At 35.0% G+C, this 22,289-nt stretch overlaps 1 protein-coding gene and 1 pseudogene across 5 annotated transcripts in view; one reads left to right on the top strand and one right to left on the bottom strand.

The window, feature by feature from the left end:
* The window catches only part of DPYD (dihydropyrimidine dehydrogenase), an 860,002-nt gene that overhangs the window by 141,477 nt on the left and 696,236 nt on the right, over positions 1–22,289 (top strand). The window lies entirely within an intron of this gene.
* On the bottom strand, positions 20,528–21,585 carry LOC106999818 (zinc finger protein 131 pseudogene; annotated as a pseudogene).

The raw sequence follows: 22,289 nt of genomic DNA on the forward strand, positions 1-22,289 counted from the left end.
CAAAAAGAATACAGCTTGTGTTTTTGCCTTTGCAATATTATTCAATCCTGGATGAGAATTCAGGGGAATTGCCTTTCTGTCCTTTATTAGCTGATTAGCCTTGGGAAAATCAGGTTAGATTCTATAGGCCTATGTACTCCTTGATCACTTTTTCCTCACTTCATGTTAGGTATCAATTGCTACATAATCAACGTTCCAGACCTCAGTGGCCTAATGCAATAACAACTTACAATTTTTTGCAAGTGTGTCAATTGGCTGGACTCAGTGAGTAGTTCCATTGGTCTTCCTTGAGCTCATTCAAACTATTTCAGTGATGTGGGAGCACTGCTGATGCTGGCAGGACCAAGACGGTCTCTCATGTAGTTGACAGTTGGTACTGGTTGTCAGCTGAGGTATCTTTCTTCTTTCTCATATGGCTTCTCCTCCTTTGGTAGGCTAAATAGTATCTTACAACCTAGAGGTCTGGATTCTAAAGGAGCAAAAGTGGAAGTTACCAAGCTTCTTTAAAACCAGGTTCAAAACTGATACAGCATCACTTCTGCCGTCATTTTATTGGTCATTGAAACTCACAAAGTAGTCCAGATTCAAGGGAAGGGAATGTAGGTCCCAAGTCTCTGTCAATGTGGCTCCTTCTTAGCCTTGTTTCTTCCCCAAAGCTGCCCCACCTCCTGCACACACCTCATGGGCTGCTGTTGTGGTTCTGTGTATCTCTTCATGGGATAAACATCACGGACATAGACAGGGATGGGAGGGATTGTTGGCACCATCTTTGAAGAAAAGCTACCACTTACTATGAATAAAGTAGTTTTCACATTGTGTTGCAATGATAATTTAACCTACCTACCTCTCTACTACAGTGTGATTTTTCTAGAGGAAGTTTTATTACTAAATCTTGTCTCTTGTATGAATGCAGCAGGTGACCAATAAAGGTCAATGGTAGAGTGATCTCCATGTCAAAGCTGTTGATTACGATAGTATCAATGTTTATATATGCTTATATTTTAGCACTTACATTTAAATATCTTCACCTCTTTTCAGAAAAGAAAATTTTGAGATTAACTTGGTTTTTAAAAGTGCTCTATTATTGTCATAGCCTAGTTCAATGGAACTTCTGTTTGTTCAGAATTTCCCTTAAGATTCAGCTTTTTTTTTTTTTTGAACAAATGGAGGACATCATAAAAATTGCAGAAGGATCGTTATTTTAAATGGTTTGCCTTAGACTTGCAGTCTTTGCCAAGAATTGTTCTTTAAAGTGTTTGCTACTTCTCTGCCTAAGGGTAAGTTGAATCTTGTAAATAGACCTCTTTCTTCTTCTTCATGTATTACAGACTAGCAGGGGAACTTTGCCATGGATGACTGCCATTATTCTAAATGCAGGCTAGAAATGCAGGTTGACAATTTAAGCCAGCAGTTGTGATATAGCATCTTGAAACTTCTTTATTTCCAAAGTGTTTTCATTATGATCTATTTCACTGTTTAGGATAAAAGTCTCACTTATTTCATTTTACTTTAGATGTTGATGCAATTATGGCTTATTAAGTTATGCTTTCAAATATTTTCACTGCCAATATGAAGTATCCTACTGGGAAATCTGTAAAACAAGAGAGGCTTTATTTTCTTTCTGAATTTAGGTATTATTTGTGTGCATATATAACTTGAAATTTGTAGTAGTATTTTCTGTAATTGACCAAATGTTCACTTTTTTTCATTACTATTGTATAGAAAATAGGAGAATGCATGAATATTCTAAGGACTGTTCTTAGTTCATAGTGACCTGTTTTTTTGTTGTTGTTGTTTGTTTGTGTGTTTTTTTTTTCCCTCAAACCCGGAGAAATAAAGCATAAAATATGAAGCAATGGTTAACTAGTCTAGAAGTTAGGAACTTCCATGCAAAAAGAGAACAGTTTACACAATTTTGTCCCTCACTAGTTATGTACTAAGCTTTTTATTTCCACCCAAATTCTTTCAGGTATATGCTATATTTTAACAAGCTTTCCTTTTGCAAATGTTTGCTAATTTTAGGTCAAACAAAATAAGTAGTAACTCCTTGTTTCCAAGATAATATAAGTTAACTCATTGGCTTCAGAATGTGTAATTTAATATTGGCCTTCAGAAATCACACTCTTCAGCCTAAAAAGAGTGCTGCTCTTTAGGTGTAAACTTCCGGTGTCTATTCTATTTTATTCAGAGATGAGCTAATAAAATGACTTATAGAAATGTCTCCTCAGGTAGGGCCCTCATCTTGTGTGTGAGCACATTTCCAGGATGAGAAGGATAAATATTTAATGGATGTTCCTTTGATATAAAGTAAGATAATCTTTGATAGATGGTGGCTTTTAAATGAGAACATTACAATAATTCAGAATGGATTAAGCACATTTTATCTTTGTGCTTTAAAAAAAAATCATTTATGGCCAGGCACGGTGGCTCACGCCTGTAATCCCAGCACTTTGGGAGGCTGAGGCGGGCAGATCATGAGGTCAGGAGATCAAGACCATCCTAGTTAACACAGTGTAACCCCGTCTCTACTAAGAATACAAAAAATTAGCCGGGCGTGGTGGCAGGCTCCTGTAGTCCCATCTACTTGGGAGGCTGAGGCAGGAGAATGGCGTGAACCTGGGAGGCGGAGCTTGCAGTGAGCCGAGATCGTGGCACTGCATTCCATCCAGCATGGGCAACAGAGCGAGACTCCATCTCAAAAAAAAAAAAAAATCATTTATAAGGGTGATGTCTTTTGCGTAAAAGTGAAGGCCAATTACAAATCACAAATGTCCACATTTTTACATATCACACTTTTTTCATCTGTACATTAAAAGAATCCATGAATTTCATTAGAAATGTAAATTTTCTAAGGCACCAATCATCAAGCTTGTTAGAATTGGTAAAGTGTTGTTTACTGATAAACATGTAAAATAGAGAGGAATGTTTTTCTAAAATTTGCCCTTGTTCTTTTTAGAGTAATAGGATTTAATTGCCATTCATCTTCTCTGATTGTCTCAAATTGAGTATTTTGGGAGAGAAGTTGAATCCCTTTTCTTTTTTTTTTTTTTTTTTTTATTTGGGTGAGGTATATTGTCGACCTAAGATTTAAAGGCCAAATTGGGAAGATATCTTTGCAGTGAAGAGTCAGTGACCCAAAAGAAAAGATAATCTCTCTTGTGGCCAGTATAAAGATCTATTAATGAACACGGGGTGTGTGATGTGCTTGAAACTCACTGCATATTTAGGTTCTATTCATGTTTGGAGAACTGCTATAAAAACATATGGCACTGAAGACTGTTGATGGATGAGTGTCATTGCCTGTTGAAAGCTTCGAATCACAAATATGTGTGTAAGTAATTATTTTCTTCCATTTGTAAAATACCACTTTAAATATATATTCAAATTGAATAATATGCATAACATAAAACAGTGATCCAAACTGATTCATATGACAGTATGAAGAAGACACAGAGGAAATCTGTGTGGTGCATACTGTATCTCAGGGAGATAGATTTTTACCTTTCTCATATTCAGTAAATTACTTTTATATGTTATACATTATCAAAATAACAAATTAAATATGCATGATTACTCAATTAAATGTTCAATGGACTTTGTGGTGTTTGAAGCTTATGCAAAATGCAAGTATATTTTGCTATGCTGCTATGTTTTTTCTTTCTACAAATTGAAATTTGTATTAGCTATAATCTAATGACTTTACTAAACAACAGGATGTGAATAGTTCTCATTAGACAGCAAAAAATGAATAAATGTATTTGCATTTATTAAAAACAGAATACCATGAAATTATAAAAAAATTATATTTTACAAATAGCTTATTGTCTTTCTTACTTTTAAGCATATTATATCCTGACACAAAAGTAACCAGTGCAGGAATTGTTTTCCTAGCTTCTGTTTGTCATTAAAATTCTTCTGGACGTACAATTTTATGTATTGGCTACCTTTGTTAGTGTCTATTTAACTCTGTAAAAAATCAGCTCTAAAGAAGGTGATATAGATGACAGTCAAAATCACAGTCTCATTACAATGTCACATTGGATAGCTCGGGTTAATCTGGTAATATGCATCCCTCACATGTTTTTCACAGTAGTTAGAAGAGACCTTCTGAAAAGGAAGTAAGAGAAAGGTAGGTAGATTTGAACACAGATCATTTATGAAAGAGAGTGCTTCCATAGTGCCCATGTGAGTAATAGGAAATATAAACTGGATTTACTTTCTTGGTAAAGTAATGGCCTATTTTGTTAAATGGGAACCACCTAGAACATTTTGTACTACACTTCTTGAGAAAGATAGTTTAGCCTTGTAAAACTTCATATATTTACATTTGTTTAAAACACTTGAGACTTAAGTGTGTTCTCTTGTTCTTTATGTCCTCTTCATCTAGAGATCTACTTCATATATCCCCTAGAGCTTCTTGCCAGGGAAGCTCGGTTACTAAATAGATATCTACACTCTCAACTGTTGGTATAAAGAGCTGAGAAATTGGTTTTATTTACACTGTAAGAGTGATTAAAAAAAAAAAAAAGAAAGAAAAGCATGGCTTATATCTAAGGAAATACAGTTGTTTGGAGAGGTAATGAATGGCAATTAGCAGGAATTGTCATGTCCTCCATTTTGCTTTTTAGTATTCCTCGTATGTTTAACACTCATAGTCTCTTTGGAATAGAAAATCAAATGAAGTCAAGTATTGCATATTAGATGACTGATAATGTCACTAATATCTGTTATAACCTATTACTTCTATTACTAACAGCAAAAATAAAGTGAGAGGATAATACTGCCAGTGTAGTTTTCTCCCTGGTTATTAAGCCAAGATATGTTTACTGCCTCTACTCTGAACTTGCTTCTGCTGAGGTAACATCTATTGTCATGGGAACCATTGTTTTACTAGAAGAATGAGAGATTGCAGGGAAAAGCTGATGCTTTCTGTTACCATGATATTGGGTTAGACTTGGGATCTAGAATAAATTACTGACCATAAGAAAGGTGTGGCCTTTCTTTGAATGAGTTGTCTTCCAAATCTGCAACTTTTTTGTTGGAAATTACCTCTAATAAATGATGCCTCCTTGTCTTTGATTAAAAATAAAATAAGGCCGGGTGTGGTGGCTCACTCCTGTAATCTCAGCACTTTGGGAGGCCAAGGTGGATCACCTGAAGTCAGAAGCCTGGCTAACATGGTGAAACCCCATCTCTAAAACACAATAATTAGCCAGATGTGGTGGCGGGTGCCTATAATCCCAGCTACTCAGGAGGCTGAGGTGAGAGAATCGCTTGAATCCAGGAGGTGGAGGTTGCAGTGAGCCGAGATCATGCCACTGCACTCCAGTGTGAGCAATAGCGCAAGACTGTCTCAAAAATAAATAAATAAATAAATAATAAAATAAAATAACAAAGCTGTATTCTTTCCTTATTTGGAAACATCTCCCCTGGGGTAGCAGTCCCTACTTGCGAAACCCGATAAAGCACATCTGATTTTCTGTGGTGTAAGTCATCTTGTATAAAAGTATTACTTTTAAGTAGAATGATCAATACCTATTCCTGTACAACTAGGGCATGGAGTTCTTTTTCATTTTGGAAGAGGCCAATTATTTATAGTCATGATCATTCGAATAATACTTTTGTTAAAAATCAGCTTTCTATCTTTTTCTGTTCAACAGCTTTGGCTCTGTAAGAAATAGAAAGGGGACATTTGAGAGATGAGTAACACAGGGATTATAACAGCTAGCATTTGGTGGTTCTCTCCAACACACTCCTACCCCATGCTTTCAGAATTATCCAGTGCCCACCACAGTATTGCACATTCCCCTAGGACTGTGCCTTTACTATATTGGCTCACATGGCTCACATCAGGGTGAACCATGGTATCACCCTGATGATACTGCCACCTGATATCCAGGGAGCTTTCTCAGCCCTGACTCCTACAGACAAAAGTAACAAAGGACTTTGACCATTTATTCTGTCAAACGTATCAAAGGAAAATAATTTACTCTTTATAAATGACTGAGACATTTGATGAATACTATTAAAGATAGAAGGGATTGGCATATAAAGTAGCACTGAATTTGTGGTCAATTTCTGAGTTGTTTTTCATTCACTGATCTTGCCTTTATACTACTTTTACTTTCTGTGCTTTTAGTGAACATTTTAAATCTAAACAGGGAAATGAATAAAATTAGAATACAGTTTGGTAAGATGGGAATTAAAGTGAGTATGCACGGCAATGCCCCCAGCAAACGTATAATTCCCAGTCCTCTACCTGCAGATAGGGAAGATCTCACTGTGATGGGGTCCCGTGATCCAGGAAAGGCAGCTGCAAGGGATGTGGACCTCCATAGAACATGCCACAAGCAAGGTCTCAGTGACTGCTGTCTGTTGTGCTGCAAAGACAGCTGTCTGAGGCTACAGAATAAAATGGGATAGTAGGTTTGAAAGAAAGGCAAATCTGTAGAGAAATGAAGATAACAGAGGTGGTATAGGCCAGTAGTTCTGCCACCATGATTTATGTAATGCACAGGGAACCAGGCGGTATGGAGAAAGCATCCTCCATAGACCTTTGTTTGCAGTGGTTTAATCATGTCTATTAGTGTGAGAGGATGAGGAAGAGAGAGAGCAGTAAAAGGTGTCTGAGTTTACTTCCTCAACAACTTAAAATTTATCTTTCTGTCCCTACATGATTACCTTGGACTAATACCTTTCAGTGTTGCACTTTTTGGTCTAAGAGATTTATCAAAGAATAAAGGATTGGAATGAGACACAGGCCTGATGCTAAAGCAAATCAGTCAGAACCACACATCCTGTTACTGTGTGATCTTAAGCAGCTTTTTCAACCTTTGCTAAGACTCAGTCTTCTCCTCTGTGGACATGCATGGTGTGGTTATTGAGCTAAGGTGTATCTAAATTTATAAGCATTTGAAATATTATTTATTGCTGATTAACCATATTAAAATGCATTATTGGTATAGAAAAAATGTGAGTTGACTTGATAAAATCATTTATATAATTTTTAGGGTTTATTTAGAAGATAAGTAAATAATGTGTATCATTTAAAGCTGCTAAGAAATACTTGTTCCACAGTTTTGGGAGATGTGTTTAATGGATACTCTCAGGGGCTCAGTGATCTTTATCACATCACTAGGATCACATATACATTTAGGATGTGATTCAGGTTGATATAAATCATTTTGTTTCAGAACTTGCAGGTCATTTTTTCTACCCTAAACAAGACTCTAGTTGTTAAAGAAGGGTTTAGTGATGTTGAAAGGATGTCTTTATGTAACTAAACATGCATGGAACATGTCATACAGTAGGTGCTCAATGGATGTTTATATGTAGACATACAAGAATGGATGAGCAAATAAAAACATTCCCTGGGGCATCTCAGAAATAGTAATGCTTACACTCTAAATATGAAATAACTACATATGTCTAATTTTATCAAACAAATGGTAGTCTTAAAATCATTGGTAATTTTTGTACCGAAAGTATAAAGCAAAATTATTAGTTTTGACTTTTGTTTACACTTACAATGAATATTTCCTCAAAATGTTTAAACATTTGTGGTAATCACATACAATGGATGGAAATAGAAGTCTATAATGGAGATACAGGTGGAGGTTTACCCAGCCATAACAGTATAGCTAAGACTGCTGTATCATGAGTAATACAGCTTGTCTTCTTGGTTTTCCGTGGCTGTGTGCTCCAAGCAGATTGTCCAATTAACTCTCATGAGAGCTGCAGTTGTAGTCATTCTGGACATTATGAAGCTTCCAGAATGATGCTTGTTATTTATTTGTCCTGCTATTACGTTAAAGTTATACTCATATTTTCATAGTCTTTATCTTGGTGTATTCTCTTAAAAATATGATAGTGTCTTTACCTGAAATAGCATCAAGCATCTTTAGTTTTCTTTAAATGTCAGTGAAATTACTCTGCAAATTGAGCGACCAAATTTTTAATGGTGAACACCCAGAGATCCATGCAATACAATTTATAGTAATTCTTCATTTGCAATTTGACAAGTTGCATGTTTCCATCTGGCTTCTGTTCAGTTAAAAGAAGGGACAGAATGAGGTTTTGTAGAGTACTACTTGCTTGGTAGAACTTAGAATATACCTCCTTCTGAGTTGACAGCTGTTGCAGTATGTTCAAGAAGTATCCATGATTTCTTCCCTGTGGCGTCACCAGGTGCTCTAGTGCCTGGAGGAGTTAAACGTGGCACTAACTTTTACAGATGTCATCATTGTTACCCACATGTAAGAACTCTCTTGATTAAAACTTTGGGCAGACAGCAAATCAGTAATTAAACTAAGCATTATGTTATTGTGCACGACTTTTAAAAAATTTATTGTCCCTTTGTGCATGAAGTTTAAACAAGTTTTAGTGAATTTTCAGTGTTCATGACATATGGAAAAGTTTAGTGAATTGTCAACTTTTTTCTCAAAACAAGAATGTCGATGTCTTAATCATAGCCTTTATTTGTTCAGCAGTTTCTAATTTTTCCCCATTTATGATTTAACTGCAACTGAGCATTTTATTGAAATGTTTTTGTTAGTAATTCTGCTTACTTTGAAAAGAACACAAAGGTGATTACAAAAGTACGGTACAATAAGTTAATAGTCTTTTTCCTCAATTCCAAGACATCATTGATTTAAAAACTGCTTTTGTGGGAGAACACAACTGCATTAAAAGTAATTAGAAAACATAAGTTGATTTTAGAAGCTTCACTGAAATCAAACAATGTAGAAATTAAGTTACATAAGTATCCGTTATATATTAGGCACCCAATAAATATGATATCTCTAAAGGTATTTTTAGTCACAACTTATGAATATACAATCTATAGTTTATCCTAGAGACGAAGTAACTGATCATGGCCCTAGAGCTAGTCAAAGTTAGAGTTGATTCTAGTTGTTCAACTTCTAAATTCTTATTTTTCCATAGAACCAAGTTATTACATAAAGTAAATGGTACTACCAGGCCAAAGTGAAAATAAGGCAGAAAAAAAAGATGCGACCGGGAGTGATAATACTGTACAAAATGCATGCAATGATTTCTTATATACTTGATAAAGATGAAAAATAAATTATTATATAAGTACATTAGCAACTAATGCAAAAAGGGAAACAGAGAACCCATTACAAACATGAATCACTGGATCCATAGAGAAAAATAAACCTGCCCCTGTATAAAAGCTTCATGTGTCATGGTACAATGGAAATTTCTACTGTGGATACTCAAAAAGAGGTTTATATATAGGCAGATACTTTATTTTGTGGTAGTAGTAATTTTGTAGTAGTTTTATTTTGTCTTCTTGTAAATTTCCCACACTAATGTATTTATGTTTACAGTCCTTTTTAAAGTTTAGTCTTTATTTTCCCTGTACTTTCTTCAAATCTAAACTATTGCAGCTTGTAAGTCTCTCTCTGTGTGTGTGTGTGTTTGTGTGTGTGTGTGTGTGTGTGTTTGCAAAATTATAGAGAGAATAAGGGCAAATACTTGAATATAACTTCTTAAACTGTTATTGGAAAAATAGATTCTAAATTTTAGATCAATTGCCAGCGTGTAATCAGTTATATGCCTGATTCTTGGATTTAAAAATCCTTGTGAAACCATGTCAAAATTATTGTTTTGTTCAAAATCTAAAAATACTCTTTTAAATGTAGTGTTTTTCTCTCAGGTTGCTTTCAATAGCGCTAATAACTTAAAAATCTCAAATAAATTCCAGATAATTTCTAGACATTATGGCCATATTCCTGGTGAATTTATTTTTAAAACAGAATATTCTGAAAATTAAGATATAAAAAGAATTGTCATAAGGTGGCAGTATGTTTCAATGCTAACCATGAGTATAGAAAGAGAGCTTGTTGAACCAAGTGGTTCCTTAGCTAGTTTGAGCTCTGTATGAAAACTCCCTGTAGATTTTTTTGAGGAAAATTGAGCAGCTATTTCTTAGGTGATAATGTGTGAAATTATCAAAGATACTACTCTTTTGATTTTCATTATTACTTACTGCTGCATAAAATAAAACCTTTTCCTTCACCCTATCTATGCCTATATATAGTGATATAACAATGAAAATAAATGTCTTTGTTATGGTCGTTGATACATTTAAGTGGTAAGTGAGTTTACATGTTTTAAGATGTAACATTTTAGGTTATAGTCCTGTTGAATGTTGTGTAATAGTTATAACTTTGGTAGCATTGAATGCAGAAGTATTTTGACAGGATTTAATAAACAGCATTAGTCTATGGAGAAGTAATATAATTTAAACTTTTTAATGAAATAGAGTAAGTTTAATTTCTTGCCTTCACACTCATTAGCTTTGCAAACTTGAGCTAGTTACTTGGGCTGTGGATTTTTTTCTTATTAATAATTTAGAGAGAATATAATGTTTACCACGCAAGGCTGTTGAAGAATTTAATGAGATGATGTTTATGGGTATACTTTCTAAATTTTGAGATGTTTTCTAATTATTATTATAACCCAATAATATATTCCCTCCCTCCCTCCCTCCTTCCCTCCCTCCCTCCCTTCCTTCCTTCCTTTTTCTTTTTCTTTTTAATTTGAGACAGGGTCTCACTCTGTTGCCCAGGCTGGAGTTCAGTGGTGCAGTCTTGGCTCACTACAATCTCTGTCTCCCAAGTTCAAGCTGTCCTGCTGCCTGAGCTTCCCTAGTAGCTGGGACTACAGACATATGCCACCATGCCTGGTGGGTAATTTTTGTATTTTCAGTAGAGATGGGGTTGCACCATGTTGGCCAGGCTGGTTTCGAACTCCTGACCTCAGGTGATCTGCCTGCCTAGGCCTCCCAAAGTGCTTGGATTGTAGGCGTGAGCCACTATACCTGTCTCCTATATCTATTTTCTGATGTAATCTTGAGAGAAAAACTTGAGGGTTGTCACTTTTATTTGCCACACCAGAGATAGTACATAATGGCTACTTCACCACACAGTCAAGCTAGAACAAAAAACCGAAAAGCATGTCTTGTTCATCATCCATCATGTATCAACATTAAAGCAGTTTTAAATTTCCTATCAATATTATATGTGTGGAGGAGGTTACTAGGACCCAGAGGACATGATATCTGTCCTTAAATACCTTTCTGTTTGGCTGAAAAAGCAAAACTAGATACGAAATGGGAAGACCTGTGTTCTAGGGTTAGCTGGCTTTGAAATCTTGAATAGGTCTCTGTGGTTCCGGTCTCTCATTTGTACATTGGACTTGATCATCTGTAAGGTCCCTTCTGGCAGTTTTATCCACAGAATATTTTGTGTTATGAATTTTCTAATAAGTAAACACCATACAGTAGATTTTCAAAGAGAAGAGAAATTAGTGTGGCCTTGAGTATTTTGCAGTCTCTTTGGCTTTCTTTGCAAGGAACAGATTTGTAGTTGTTCATAAGTGAATCTATAGTCATTTTCATGACTAAATAATCTTGTCTCTAAGGTAAGTGAAAAAATATACACACATAATATTTAAAAGCCTGGAGTGCATTAATTTTAAAAATTTTAATGTTATAATGATCTGGGTGAAAAAGTGAAACGTTTAAAATTTTTACAGTTAGGTGTTAGGTAGTAAATAATGAATACTCAGAGAAAAAAAGACATATAGATAAACAGTTATTGCAGTTATTAGTAGTTCCATCATGGTAAATGATATCCACACTTCCTATAGTATTTTTAGATAATTTCACTTAGAGTACATAAATTTTGTCAAAAAGTTTGAATACTACTTTAATTAAAACTTACATTTGTAGCTTTGAGCCTTTATGAATTCTCAGATACACTTGAAAATGTCTAACCTTGTAATAACAATAGCAACTAATTTTGACAATAAAATCCTAAAGAAAAATATAGTAAGTATACATCAAAAATAATTTCCATAAGAAAATTTTAAGCACGTTTCCTATTTTTGTTGTACTCCAGATTTACATCACACACAGACTGCCTAACACAAAGGAAGGAAAATGCTTCAATACTCTGCCTCTGCCTGGAGAACTTACACTTTTGTTCATGAGGAAACTGAGTATCAGTTTCTCTATCTTTTTCTAGATTGTCTGGGCAAAACAGAGGACTTTTTCCTGAGTCTCCACTACTTCTTCTTCTACATGCAGGCAGATATTGAAAAGCGTAGAAAAACTAGAGAGATGGGAAAATAATCCAGTCATAAAACCTTTTTAGGAGGATCACCTCAAAAAATAAAGACTTGCAGGTTGTGTGATGCAGATGCAGTAGTAGCAGTGCCTGCAACTACTGCCCACTATCTTCTAACATCCTGGAGCATACCAAAAAATATTAACCTTTGTGATAACTTCAGAGATGTGGACACATCTTGGCATAATTTTAGGACTTCAGCACAGTTCATGAAAGCATGACTTCTTTGAAAAAGGAGCAAAATACAGACTGAGATAAAACAAAGGAAAGAGATAAGACAGAATTAAGAATCTAAAAACATTAAACTCCACTTTGCAGGCATTCATGAATAGAATTATAGCTAAAGAAAAATACAATCACTGGTAAAATGAAAAAGAATAAATTTGATCAGCTCTTGACAATGCAGATGAAAATCATAAAGCTTAAAATTATGTGAGACACTCTGTTGTGCTATCAAATGCTACATCTTATTCATTCTAACTATATTTTTGTAACCATTAACCATCCCCACCTTTCCCCACCTACTTTCCTTCCCAACCTTATCAAACATCACATGTAGCCTATAAATACATACACCTAATATGCACCCACCATAAATACAAATGAAAAAATTAACAGAAAAATGAAACAAATCATAGAAAAATATTTTAAAAAATTCTAAATGTTAAGTAAGATACAATAATGTGAAAAAAAACTCAGTAATATTCAGGATAAATGATGACCCAATGTGGGATTTCTTGAATTCAGTCAAAAACTGTTTGCATTCTAGCTATGGTATCATTCAGTGTTCTGGAAACACAGCAATAAACAAAGCAAACATTACACCTGCTCTCACAAAGATGACATCCTGAGGAGGGAGACAGATTATAAACATTAGGACACAAGAATATATATAATATGTTGGGAGATGATAACATATTGAGTAAAAACAGAGCAGAGCAAAGAATCGAGAGTAGGGCAGCAGAAATAGGTATACCCCACAGAGAAAGTTAAATAAGTATAACCAATAATTGGAGATGTCATAGGAGAGTTTTTTCTTTACCTGCATGTATAACTCCAAATGATTTATTTTCCGAGTTTACTATTATCTAGTCAAGTTATTATACTACAACAATTAAGAAAAGTCCTGCCAATAAATATGTACGCTAAAGGGACAAATAGGTTACCAAGAGCAGGGGAGGAAATTTAGGTGGCTTCACCTATTCACTTCCATATATCAGAAGATAATATAGAAATTTTGTCTGTGGAATTTTAAAAGAAATTATGTTGTGGGCTGACAGTTTTATGTAGAGGCAAGGTAGTTAATGTATGCTGGTGTATAAATATATTCTTAGACATTCAGGGGTTCAGAAAATATACCATTTATCTAACCTATTAGGAAAAAAAAACCTGATAAATATTTTACACTTGAATGGAAAACAATTTAGAAATTGAGAGTATGGTTTAAAATTCTTTTGTACAAGTGAATATAAAAGACAAATATTTTTAAAATAGTAGATAATAATATGAGTATGGCAATATAATGATGATAATCTGCATGTAAACCCGACTATCAAAATGAAGACTGAGTAACTGTGGATTAGGGAAATGAAAGACAGTAAATATGTGCTAAATATCTCGCATCAAAGTTAACATCTACAATTCTAATCTTATCTGACCATGAGAAAAAGATGCTAATTTATTCCTCTAATTAAAAGACAAAAAGAACACCTAGAAAATTTAAAAGCAAGGTATGTGCCTTGTAAGACATTGGGGAGACAGATAAAGAAAAATGTTACACACCAATTGACATAGCACTTATAATGTGAAAACTACTGGAAAGAATGCTTGCTAGAAAACTGGTGATAGTGAGAGATATAGCAGTAGGCAAGTCAGCAAAAATTATGGTTATCAAATAAAAAATAAAAAAAACAAAAGTTTATCAAATAAAAAATAAAAAAATGAAAAACTGATAATTTAGTCAAGTATTGGCTTTTTGAAAACTGTTTTTTTGAATTGGGTTTTTGATTTAGTTTTTTGAAAGTGCAAATCAATTATCCGATTATTCACACAGGACAAGCCAAATGAATAAAAGTAAATTATATGAAATACAAATTCAAAGCATTAGGAATGAGGAGCAGATCTATCCAGAGATGGCAAAAAAAAAAAAAAAAAAAAGGTTATAGCCTTTCTAGACTACTAAAATTTTGAAATATCTGTAAGTCTGTTAGGAAAATATAAGTGAATTCTAAATTATACTTAGATTAGATGAATTCGTGAATTGGAAAGCATAACCAAACGTATAACCATGGAGGAAATAGGAAGGAGAAAAAAAAAGAGAAAATGAAAAAAAGTCTAACTACAGAAGAGTTGCTATACTAATATACTGTTTCATAGGTGATCTTTGCCAGTCCTAAAGAGTAACAGTTACTGGTTATAATTAATAATTCCTTTGTTATTTAAATATTTCTGGAATATGGGAAAACATGAGATTTATAATTTATTCTAAAAACACTCAATAACAACACTTGAATAAAATAGCACAAAAGGAACATTAAAATTGAGCTTACTTACATTAATAAAAAGTTTAAATCAAATTAGCAAATCATATCCAGCAGTATATTAAAAGAATAATAGTAGTCAGAGATGATATTCAAAATGTTTAGAAGCAGGTTAAGTATAAGTATTCATTAGTTCATGTGCATATATATATATATATATATATATATATCTTATAACTTTTTGTATAGTTATATGGTTATATACTTACATATATTAATACATGTATATGTACATGTATGTGTGTATATATATGCCATACTTATATAACTATATATAGTATAACTAAAAATATGTATTTCATTGCTGATTATGTGCCAGGAGCTGTTCTAAGCCCCCTGAATATATTAACCCACTTAATCTTCTCAAAAACCAAACTAGTAAGTGTTATTATTGGCCACATTTTAATAATCTAAAAGTAAAATACATACAGGTTAAGGAAGTGCAAAAAAATCACAATTATAAAATTTAATTTTAATTAAATATTTGAAAAATAAAGCTAATGAGTGAGTCATTAAGATATTAGTCTTTAAGATAAAACATTTTAGAAAGCTACAAATTTAACAGTTCTAAAAATAAAGTTTAATGGAGCAGAACCAAAAACCTATATTATTTTATGTATTATAAAATTATAAAGGGAAACTATAAGGGACATAATCTGACAGATAGTGATGATTATAAAGATTGTTTCTTACATAATTGTTGATAATAGCAATATAGAAAGTGACAATTCATGTGTCCAACATAGGAGTCTGTTTAATTTTCATAATGCTATAAAATGTAATAATAAGTAGCCATTAAAAATTGTGACATAACATTTATTTTTATCGACATAGAAAAATGTCTTAAATGCAAAAAAAGGTTTAAAGTGTAAGTTGAGTTTTTTGTAATATATATGTTTGCGTATGTGCTTATAGGCTTCAAAAATTAGAAAAAGTGTACACCCAAATTATCTGTGTGGCAATTAAAAGTGATTTTTGTTATTAACTGATCATCTTTTTCTATGTGTTTTTCTGTCTTAGAATATCCCATAAAATATATTATTTTCAGGATAACAATATTATGTAAATTTTTTCATAATTTTAAACTTTACTTTAAAAATGTAAATAACTCCCAATATTTAATAGGTAAAGAAAATAGTGTATTAGTTTATGTGTTTGTTATATTTTATTTTCCAAATAATACTGATTAAAAATATTTACACACCTCCTTTTAAGTTCACAGTTTAGCACTCTTATTTGTATGGCTTTAAAAGTTATAGCACAAAATTATTGCATTAAGGATCAGAGGAAAAGATTTCATTCAAAACAAAGCCTGATAATTATATAAATGTTTTTCTCTGTACTTTATTTTAAATACATAAAGTTTTAAATGATACTCATGGTTTTTTTTTTTATCTGGTGGTAAAATACCAGTGCAACTTTTAATCAAAATAAAGTTTACCACAGATGTAAATGAATTTTCCCAATTGAAAATGACTCTTCAGCTGCTGTTAAATAAAATTTCTCAACCTATCTTAGGTGAAAAAGAACTGATGGTTGTCATTATAAGCAAAAATATAAAGTATTATAGCATTGTCTACATTGTTCCTTAAAACATAAACTTAAAAAAAATTTTTTTTATACTTTAAGTTCTAGGGTACATGAGCACAACGTGCAGGTTTGTTACATATGTATACATGTGCCATGTTGGTGTGCTGCACCCATTAACTCGTCATTTACATTAGGTATATCTGCTAATGCTATCCCTCCCCTCCCCCCTCCCCAAAATAGGCCCCGGTGTGTGGTGTTCCCCTTCCCAAGTGATCTCCTTGTTCAATTCCCACCTATGAATGAGAACATGCAGTGTTTGGTTTTCTGTTCTTGCGATAGTTGAGAATGATGGTTTCCAGCTGCATTCATGTCCCTACAAAGGACACGAAGTTATCCTTTTTTATGACTGCATAGTATTCCATGGTGTATATGTGCCACATTTTCTTAATCCAGTCTGTCACTGATGGACATTTGGGTTGATTCCAAGTCTTTGCTATTGTGAATAGTGCTGCAATAATACATATGTTTGCACAATACACACACATATATAATCATTTGGGAATATACCCAAAGGTTTATAAATCATGCTGCTATAAGGACACATGCACACATATGTATGTGTATGACATGCACACATATGTATTTGTATGTGTCTTTATAGCAGCATGATTTATAATCCTTTGGGTATATACTCAGTAATGGGATGACTGGGTCAAATGGTATTTCTAGTTCTAGATTCTTGAGGAATCACCACACTGTCTTACACAATGGTTGAACTAGTTTAGAGTCCCACCAACAGTGTAAAAGTGTTCCTGTTTCTCCACGTCTTCTCCAGCACCTGTAGTTTCCTGGTTTTTTAATGATTGCCATTCTAACTGGTGTGAGATGGTATCTCATTGTGGTTTTGATTTGCATTTCTCTGATGGCCAGTGATGATGAGCATTTTTTCATGTGTCTGTTGGCTGTATGAATGTCTTCTTTTGAGAAGTGTCTGTTCATATCCTTTGCCCACTTTTTGATGGGGTTGTTTGTTTTTTTCTTGTAAATTTGTTTGAGTTCTTTGTAGGTTCTGGATATTAGCCCTTTGTCAGATGAGTAGATTGCAAAAATTTTCTCCCATTCTGTAGATTGCCTATTCACTCTGATGGTAGTTTCTTTTGGTGTGCAGAAGCTCTTTAGTTTAATTAGATCCCATTTGTCTATTTTAGCTTTTGTTGCCATTGCTTTTGCTGTTTTAGTCATGAAGTCCTTGCCCATTCCTATGTCCTGAATGGTATTACCCAGGTTTTCTTCTAGGGTTTTTATGGTTTTAGGTCTAACATTTAAGTCTCGAATCCATCTTGAATTAATTTTTGTATAAGATGTAAGGAAGCGATCCAGTTTCAGTTTTCTACATATGGCTAGACAGTTTTCCCAGCACCGTTTATTAAATAGGGAATCCTTTCCCCATTTCTTGTTTTTGTCAGGTTTGTCAAAGATCAGATGGCTGTAGATGTGTGGTATTATTTCTGAGGGCTCTGTTCTGTTCCATTGGTCTGTATCTCTGTTTTGGTACCAGTACCATACTGATTTGGTTACTGTAGCCTTGTAGTGTAGTTTGAAGTCAGGTAGCGTAATGCCTCCAGCTTTGTTCTTTTGGCTTAGTATTGACTTGGCTATGTGGGCTCTTTTTTGGTTCCATATGAACTTTAAAGTTGTTTTTTCCAATTCTGTGAGGACAGTCATTGGTAGCTTAATGGGGATGGCATTGAATCTACAAATTACCTTGGGCAGTATGGCCATTTTCACAATATTGATTCTTCCTATCCATGAGCATGGTTCTTCCATTTGTTTGCGTCCTCTTTTATTTCACTGGGCAGTGGTTTATAGTTCTCCTTGTGATTTTTGCACATTGATTTTGTATCCTGAGACTTTGCTGAAGTTGCTTATCAGCTTAAGGAGATTTCGGGCTGAGATCATGGGGTTTTCTAATACAATCATGTCATCTGCAAACAAGGACAGTTTGACTTCCTCTTTTCCTAATTGAATACCCTTTATTTCTTTCTCCTGCCTGATTGCCCTGGCAAGCACTTCCAACACTATGTTGAATAAGAGTGGTGAGAGAGGTCATCCCTGTCTTATGCCAGTTTTCAAAGGGAATGCTTCCGGGTTTTGCCCAGTCAGTATGATATTGGCTATGGGTTTGTCATAAATACCTCTTATTATTTTGAGATACATTCCATCAATACCAAATTTATTGAGAGTTTTTAGCATGAAGGGCTGTTGAATTTTGTCATAGGCCTTTTCTGCATCTATTGAGATAATCATGTGGTTTTTGTCTTTGGTTCTGTTTATATGCTGGATTACGTTTATTGATTTGCGTATGTTGAGCCAGCCTTGCATCCCAGGGATGAAACCCACTTGATCATGGTGGATAAGCTTTTTGATGTGCTGCTGGATTCGGTTTGCCAGTATTTTATTGAGGATTTTTGCATCAATGTTCATCAGGGATATTAGTCTAAAATTCTCTTTTTTTGTTGTGTCTCTGCCAGGCTTTGGTATCAGGATGACATTGGCCTCATAAAGTGAGTTAGGGAGGATTCCCTCTTTTTCTATTGATTGGAATAGTTTCAGGAGGAATGGTACCAGCTCCTCCTTGTACCTCTGGTAGAATTCGGCTGTGAATCTGTTTGGTCCTGGACTTTTTTTGGTTGGTAGGCTATTAATTATTGGCTGAATTTCATAGCCTGTTATTGGTCTATTCAGGGATTCAACTTCTTCCTGGTTTAGTCTTGGGAGAGTGTATGTGTCCAGGAATTTATCCATTTCTTCTATGTTTTTCTAGTTTATTTGCATAGAGGTGTTTATAGTATTCTCTGATGGTAGTTTATATTTCTATGGGGTCGGTGGTGATATCCCTTTTATCCTTTTTTATTGTGTCTATTTGATTCTTCTCTCTTTTCTTCTTTATTAGTCTGGCTAGCAGTCTATCAATTTTGTTGGTCTTTTCAAAAAACCACCTCCTGGATTCATTGATTTTTTGAAGGCTTTTTTTGTGTCTCTATCTCCTTCAGTTCTGCTCTTAGTTATTTCTTGCCTTCTGCTAGCTTTTGAATGTGTTTGCTCTTGCTCTCCAGTTCTTTTAATTGTCATGTTAGGTTGTCAATTTTAGATCTTTCCTGCTTTCTCTTGTGGGCATTTAGTGCTATAAATTTCCCTCACATACTGCTTTAAATGTGTCCCAGAGATTCTGGTATGTTGTATCTTTGTTCTCATTGGTTTCAGAGAACATCTTTATTTCTGCCTTCATTTCGTTATGTACCCAGTAGTCATTCAGGAGCAGGTTGTTCAGTTTCCATGTAGTAGAGCGGTTTTGAATGAGTTTCTTAATCCTGAGTTCTAGTTTGATTGCACTGTGGTCTGAGAGACAGTTTGTTATAATTTCTGTTCTTTTACATTTGCTGAGGAGTGCTTTACTTCCAACTATGTGGTCAGTTTTGGAGTAAGTGTGATGTGGTGCTGAGAAGAATGTTTATTCTACAACATAAACTTTTAAAGAGCCAGAGATGCTTTATAGAACTTATTCTATAGTTCTATAGAATAAAATATAGAATATAGTTCTATAGAAAAAAGACTTGGAATCAACCCAAATGTCCATCAGTGACAGATTGGATTAAGAAAATGTGGCACATATACACCATGGAATACTATGCAGCCATCAAAAAGGATGAGTTTGCGTCCTTTGTAGGGACATGGATGCAGCTGGAAACCATCATTCTTAGCAAACTATCACAAGAACAGAAAACCAAACACCGCATGTTCTCACTCATAGGTGGGAACTGAACAATGAGATCACTTGGACTCAGGAAGGGGAACATCACACACAGGGGCCTATCATGGGGAGGGGGGAGGGGGGAGGGATTGCATTGGGAGTTATACCTGATGTAAATGATGAGTTGATGGGTGCAGCACAGCAACATGGCACAAGTATACTTATGTAAGAAACCTGCACGTTATGCACATGTACCCTAGAACTTAAAGTATAATAATAATAAATAAATTTAAAAAAAAAAAAAGAATATAATCCATTTAGGTTTCTAGTAATATACTTCTCAAAATTCCCCTTCAGTTATGGAAAAATCTCCTCCTCTGTGGCATTAATTGGGTGGAGGGGAAGCAATTTGTTTTAGCAGAAACAGTTCAGCACACCAGGAAATAGCTTAACATTGGTCCCTTTGCCTCTTAGCTTAAGGACAGTCATAGTGCTCATAATCCATTCAAAACTCCGACAGGTAAATGAAAAAAATATATTCATGTGTTACTTCATTCTAAAAGCAGCATAGCTGTTCTCTCCTCATTCTCTGCCTTTTCACTTCAGAATCCACTGTTGGCTTGGTCTGTAAATCCTCAGTATCTTCGTGATCTTCTCTGGCAGCCTCAGCAGTATCTGTTTTGCTAGGCTTGCTCTCCTCTTGGTTCATGATTTCTGGGGTCACGTGGTCCAAATCTGCTTCTAGAAGAGTAGTTTGTACTTCCACTGGCATCTGATTTACCTGTTCACCATGCAGCTCCTCTACATGTACCTTCTTCAGTCTTCTTCAGTTTAGTTCAGACCTTCTGCAGTCTGAATTTGACCCCCTTCTAGATAACTCACTTGGACCTGCTCTGAAAGCTCACTCATGTGTGAACGATGTACCTAGCTGTCCTGAAGCAGATCTGGATGGACTTGTTCCACAGTCACTTGTGCTGAATCCATCTGGACCTGAAGCAATGGTAGCACATGTACCTTCCCAACTTGTTCCATAATAGTCACTGATATTACAGGTTCAGTTTGCACACCTGCTTCTTCTGAAAGAACTTCTTCTGTTACTAGATGCTCTGAAATATTTGAGTATCACTAAGATGTTTCCTTAATTCATTTTGTTGCATAAATCACAAGTCACATAAAGTACAATGGTTGGGTTTATGTCTAGTGTGTATTATCAAGTGATATTTGAACTGGTCCTAGCTGTTAAATACACTGTCACAGACCTGGCATTCATAGAGCTTCTTCCTTTTTTTTTTTGCCCCTACTGCAGTTTGGCATGCAATGAGGTGACCTTTGAGGATGGTATTTCTAGCAAATCATTAATGATGATTTAGACAGTCAAAACGTTTTTCACTTGTGTGTTTTCAATAATGTTCTTTAAAATGTTCAAAATGGTCAAACTGTTTCCCACAGTACTGATATACATGAATTTTTTTCCTAGTTCTTTCCCAGTTACTAACTTCTTCAAGGTGGTACAATTTAGGTGCTGTTTCCATGTGCTCTCCCGAAGATACTTTTTATTGCTTATTTCGCACTTGAAACTCTCAGTAGAGTGTAATTTCATGTGTCCCTTAAAATGGCAAAGCAATATAAATGTGGCTGTTGAGCATGGCCTTTACATGCTGTGGACATGCCCAGGCACCTGACCTGGGAGGAGGAGTAAGGCGTGGGTACCCGGAGCCATGCTTGCCTGTGGCTTTTTGGGTAGAGGCTGTCAGTGTACCTCTACAGTTGGTCTGATTTGCACTTTTGGCGGCTAAATCAAATGCTCATTTTACTTAGTAACATTGCCGCAGCCTGTAACAGAACTCTCGATATCATAAAGGAAGAAATAAGAGCCATTTCAAACAGTGAGAGAGAGACAAAAAATGAAATCCGGGGTGTTTAACCAGCCTGGTTAGAGTGGTTAAAACTCCATGATGGGAAACAGAGCCTTTTACTCACAGGAAAGAGAGAGAGGTGGCAGTGTTTTGGAAAAGAGGCAGATCCTGCAGTTGTGCTTTCACGCTCACCTTCCAGGATCCTGGATGAGCCCTCAGTTGAAACAAGAAAAGTTCTCCTATCCCCCGTCACAGGGTGTGCAGTGGTGATGTGGCTCACTTTTTTGTTGTCCCAAAGCTCAAACCCCTAGGGGAAGCATGCATTTGGGCAGGTAGTGGGGAATGTGGACCCCACGGCAGCATCTAGGGTTGAGTGTTTACAGCTCCCGAAGCCCCAGTGAACGTGTTAGTGTGCTCTTTCAGCTTATGTGTCCACAGGGGGCTTGTGTTAATCAGC

The sequence above is a fragment of the Macaca mulatta genome, chromosome 1, assembly GCF_049350105.2.
Source record: "Macaca mulatta isolate MMU2019108-1 chromosome 1, T2T-MMU8v2.0, whole genome shotgun sequence".
NCBI classification, from domain to species: Eukaryota; Metazoa; Chordata; class Mammalia; order Primates; family Cercopithecidae; genus Macaca; species Macaca mulatta.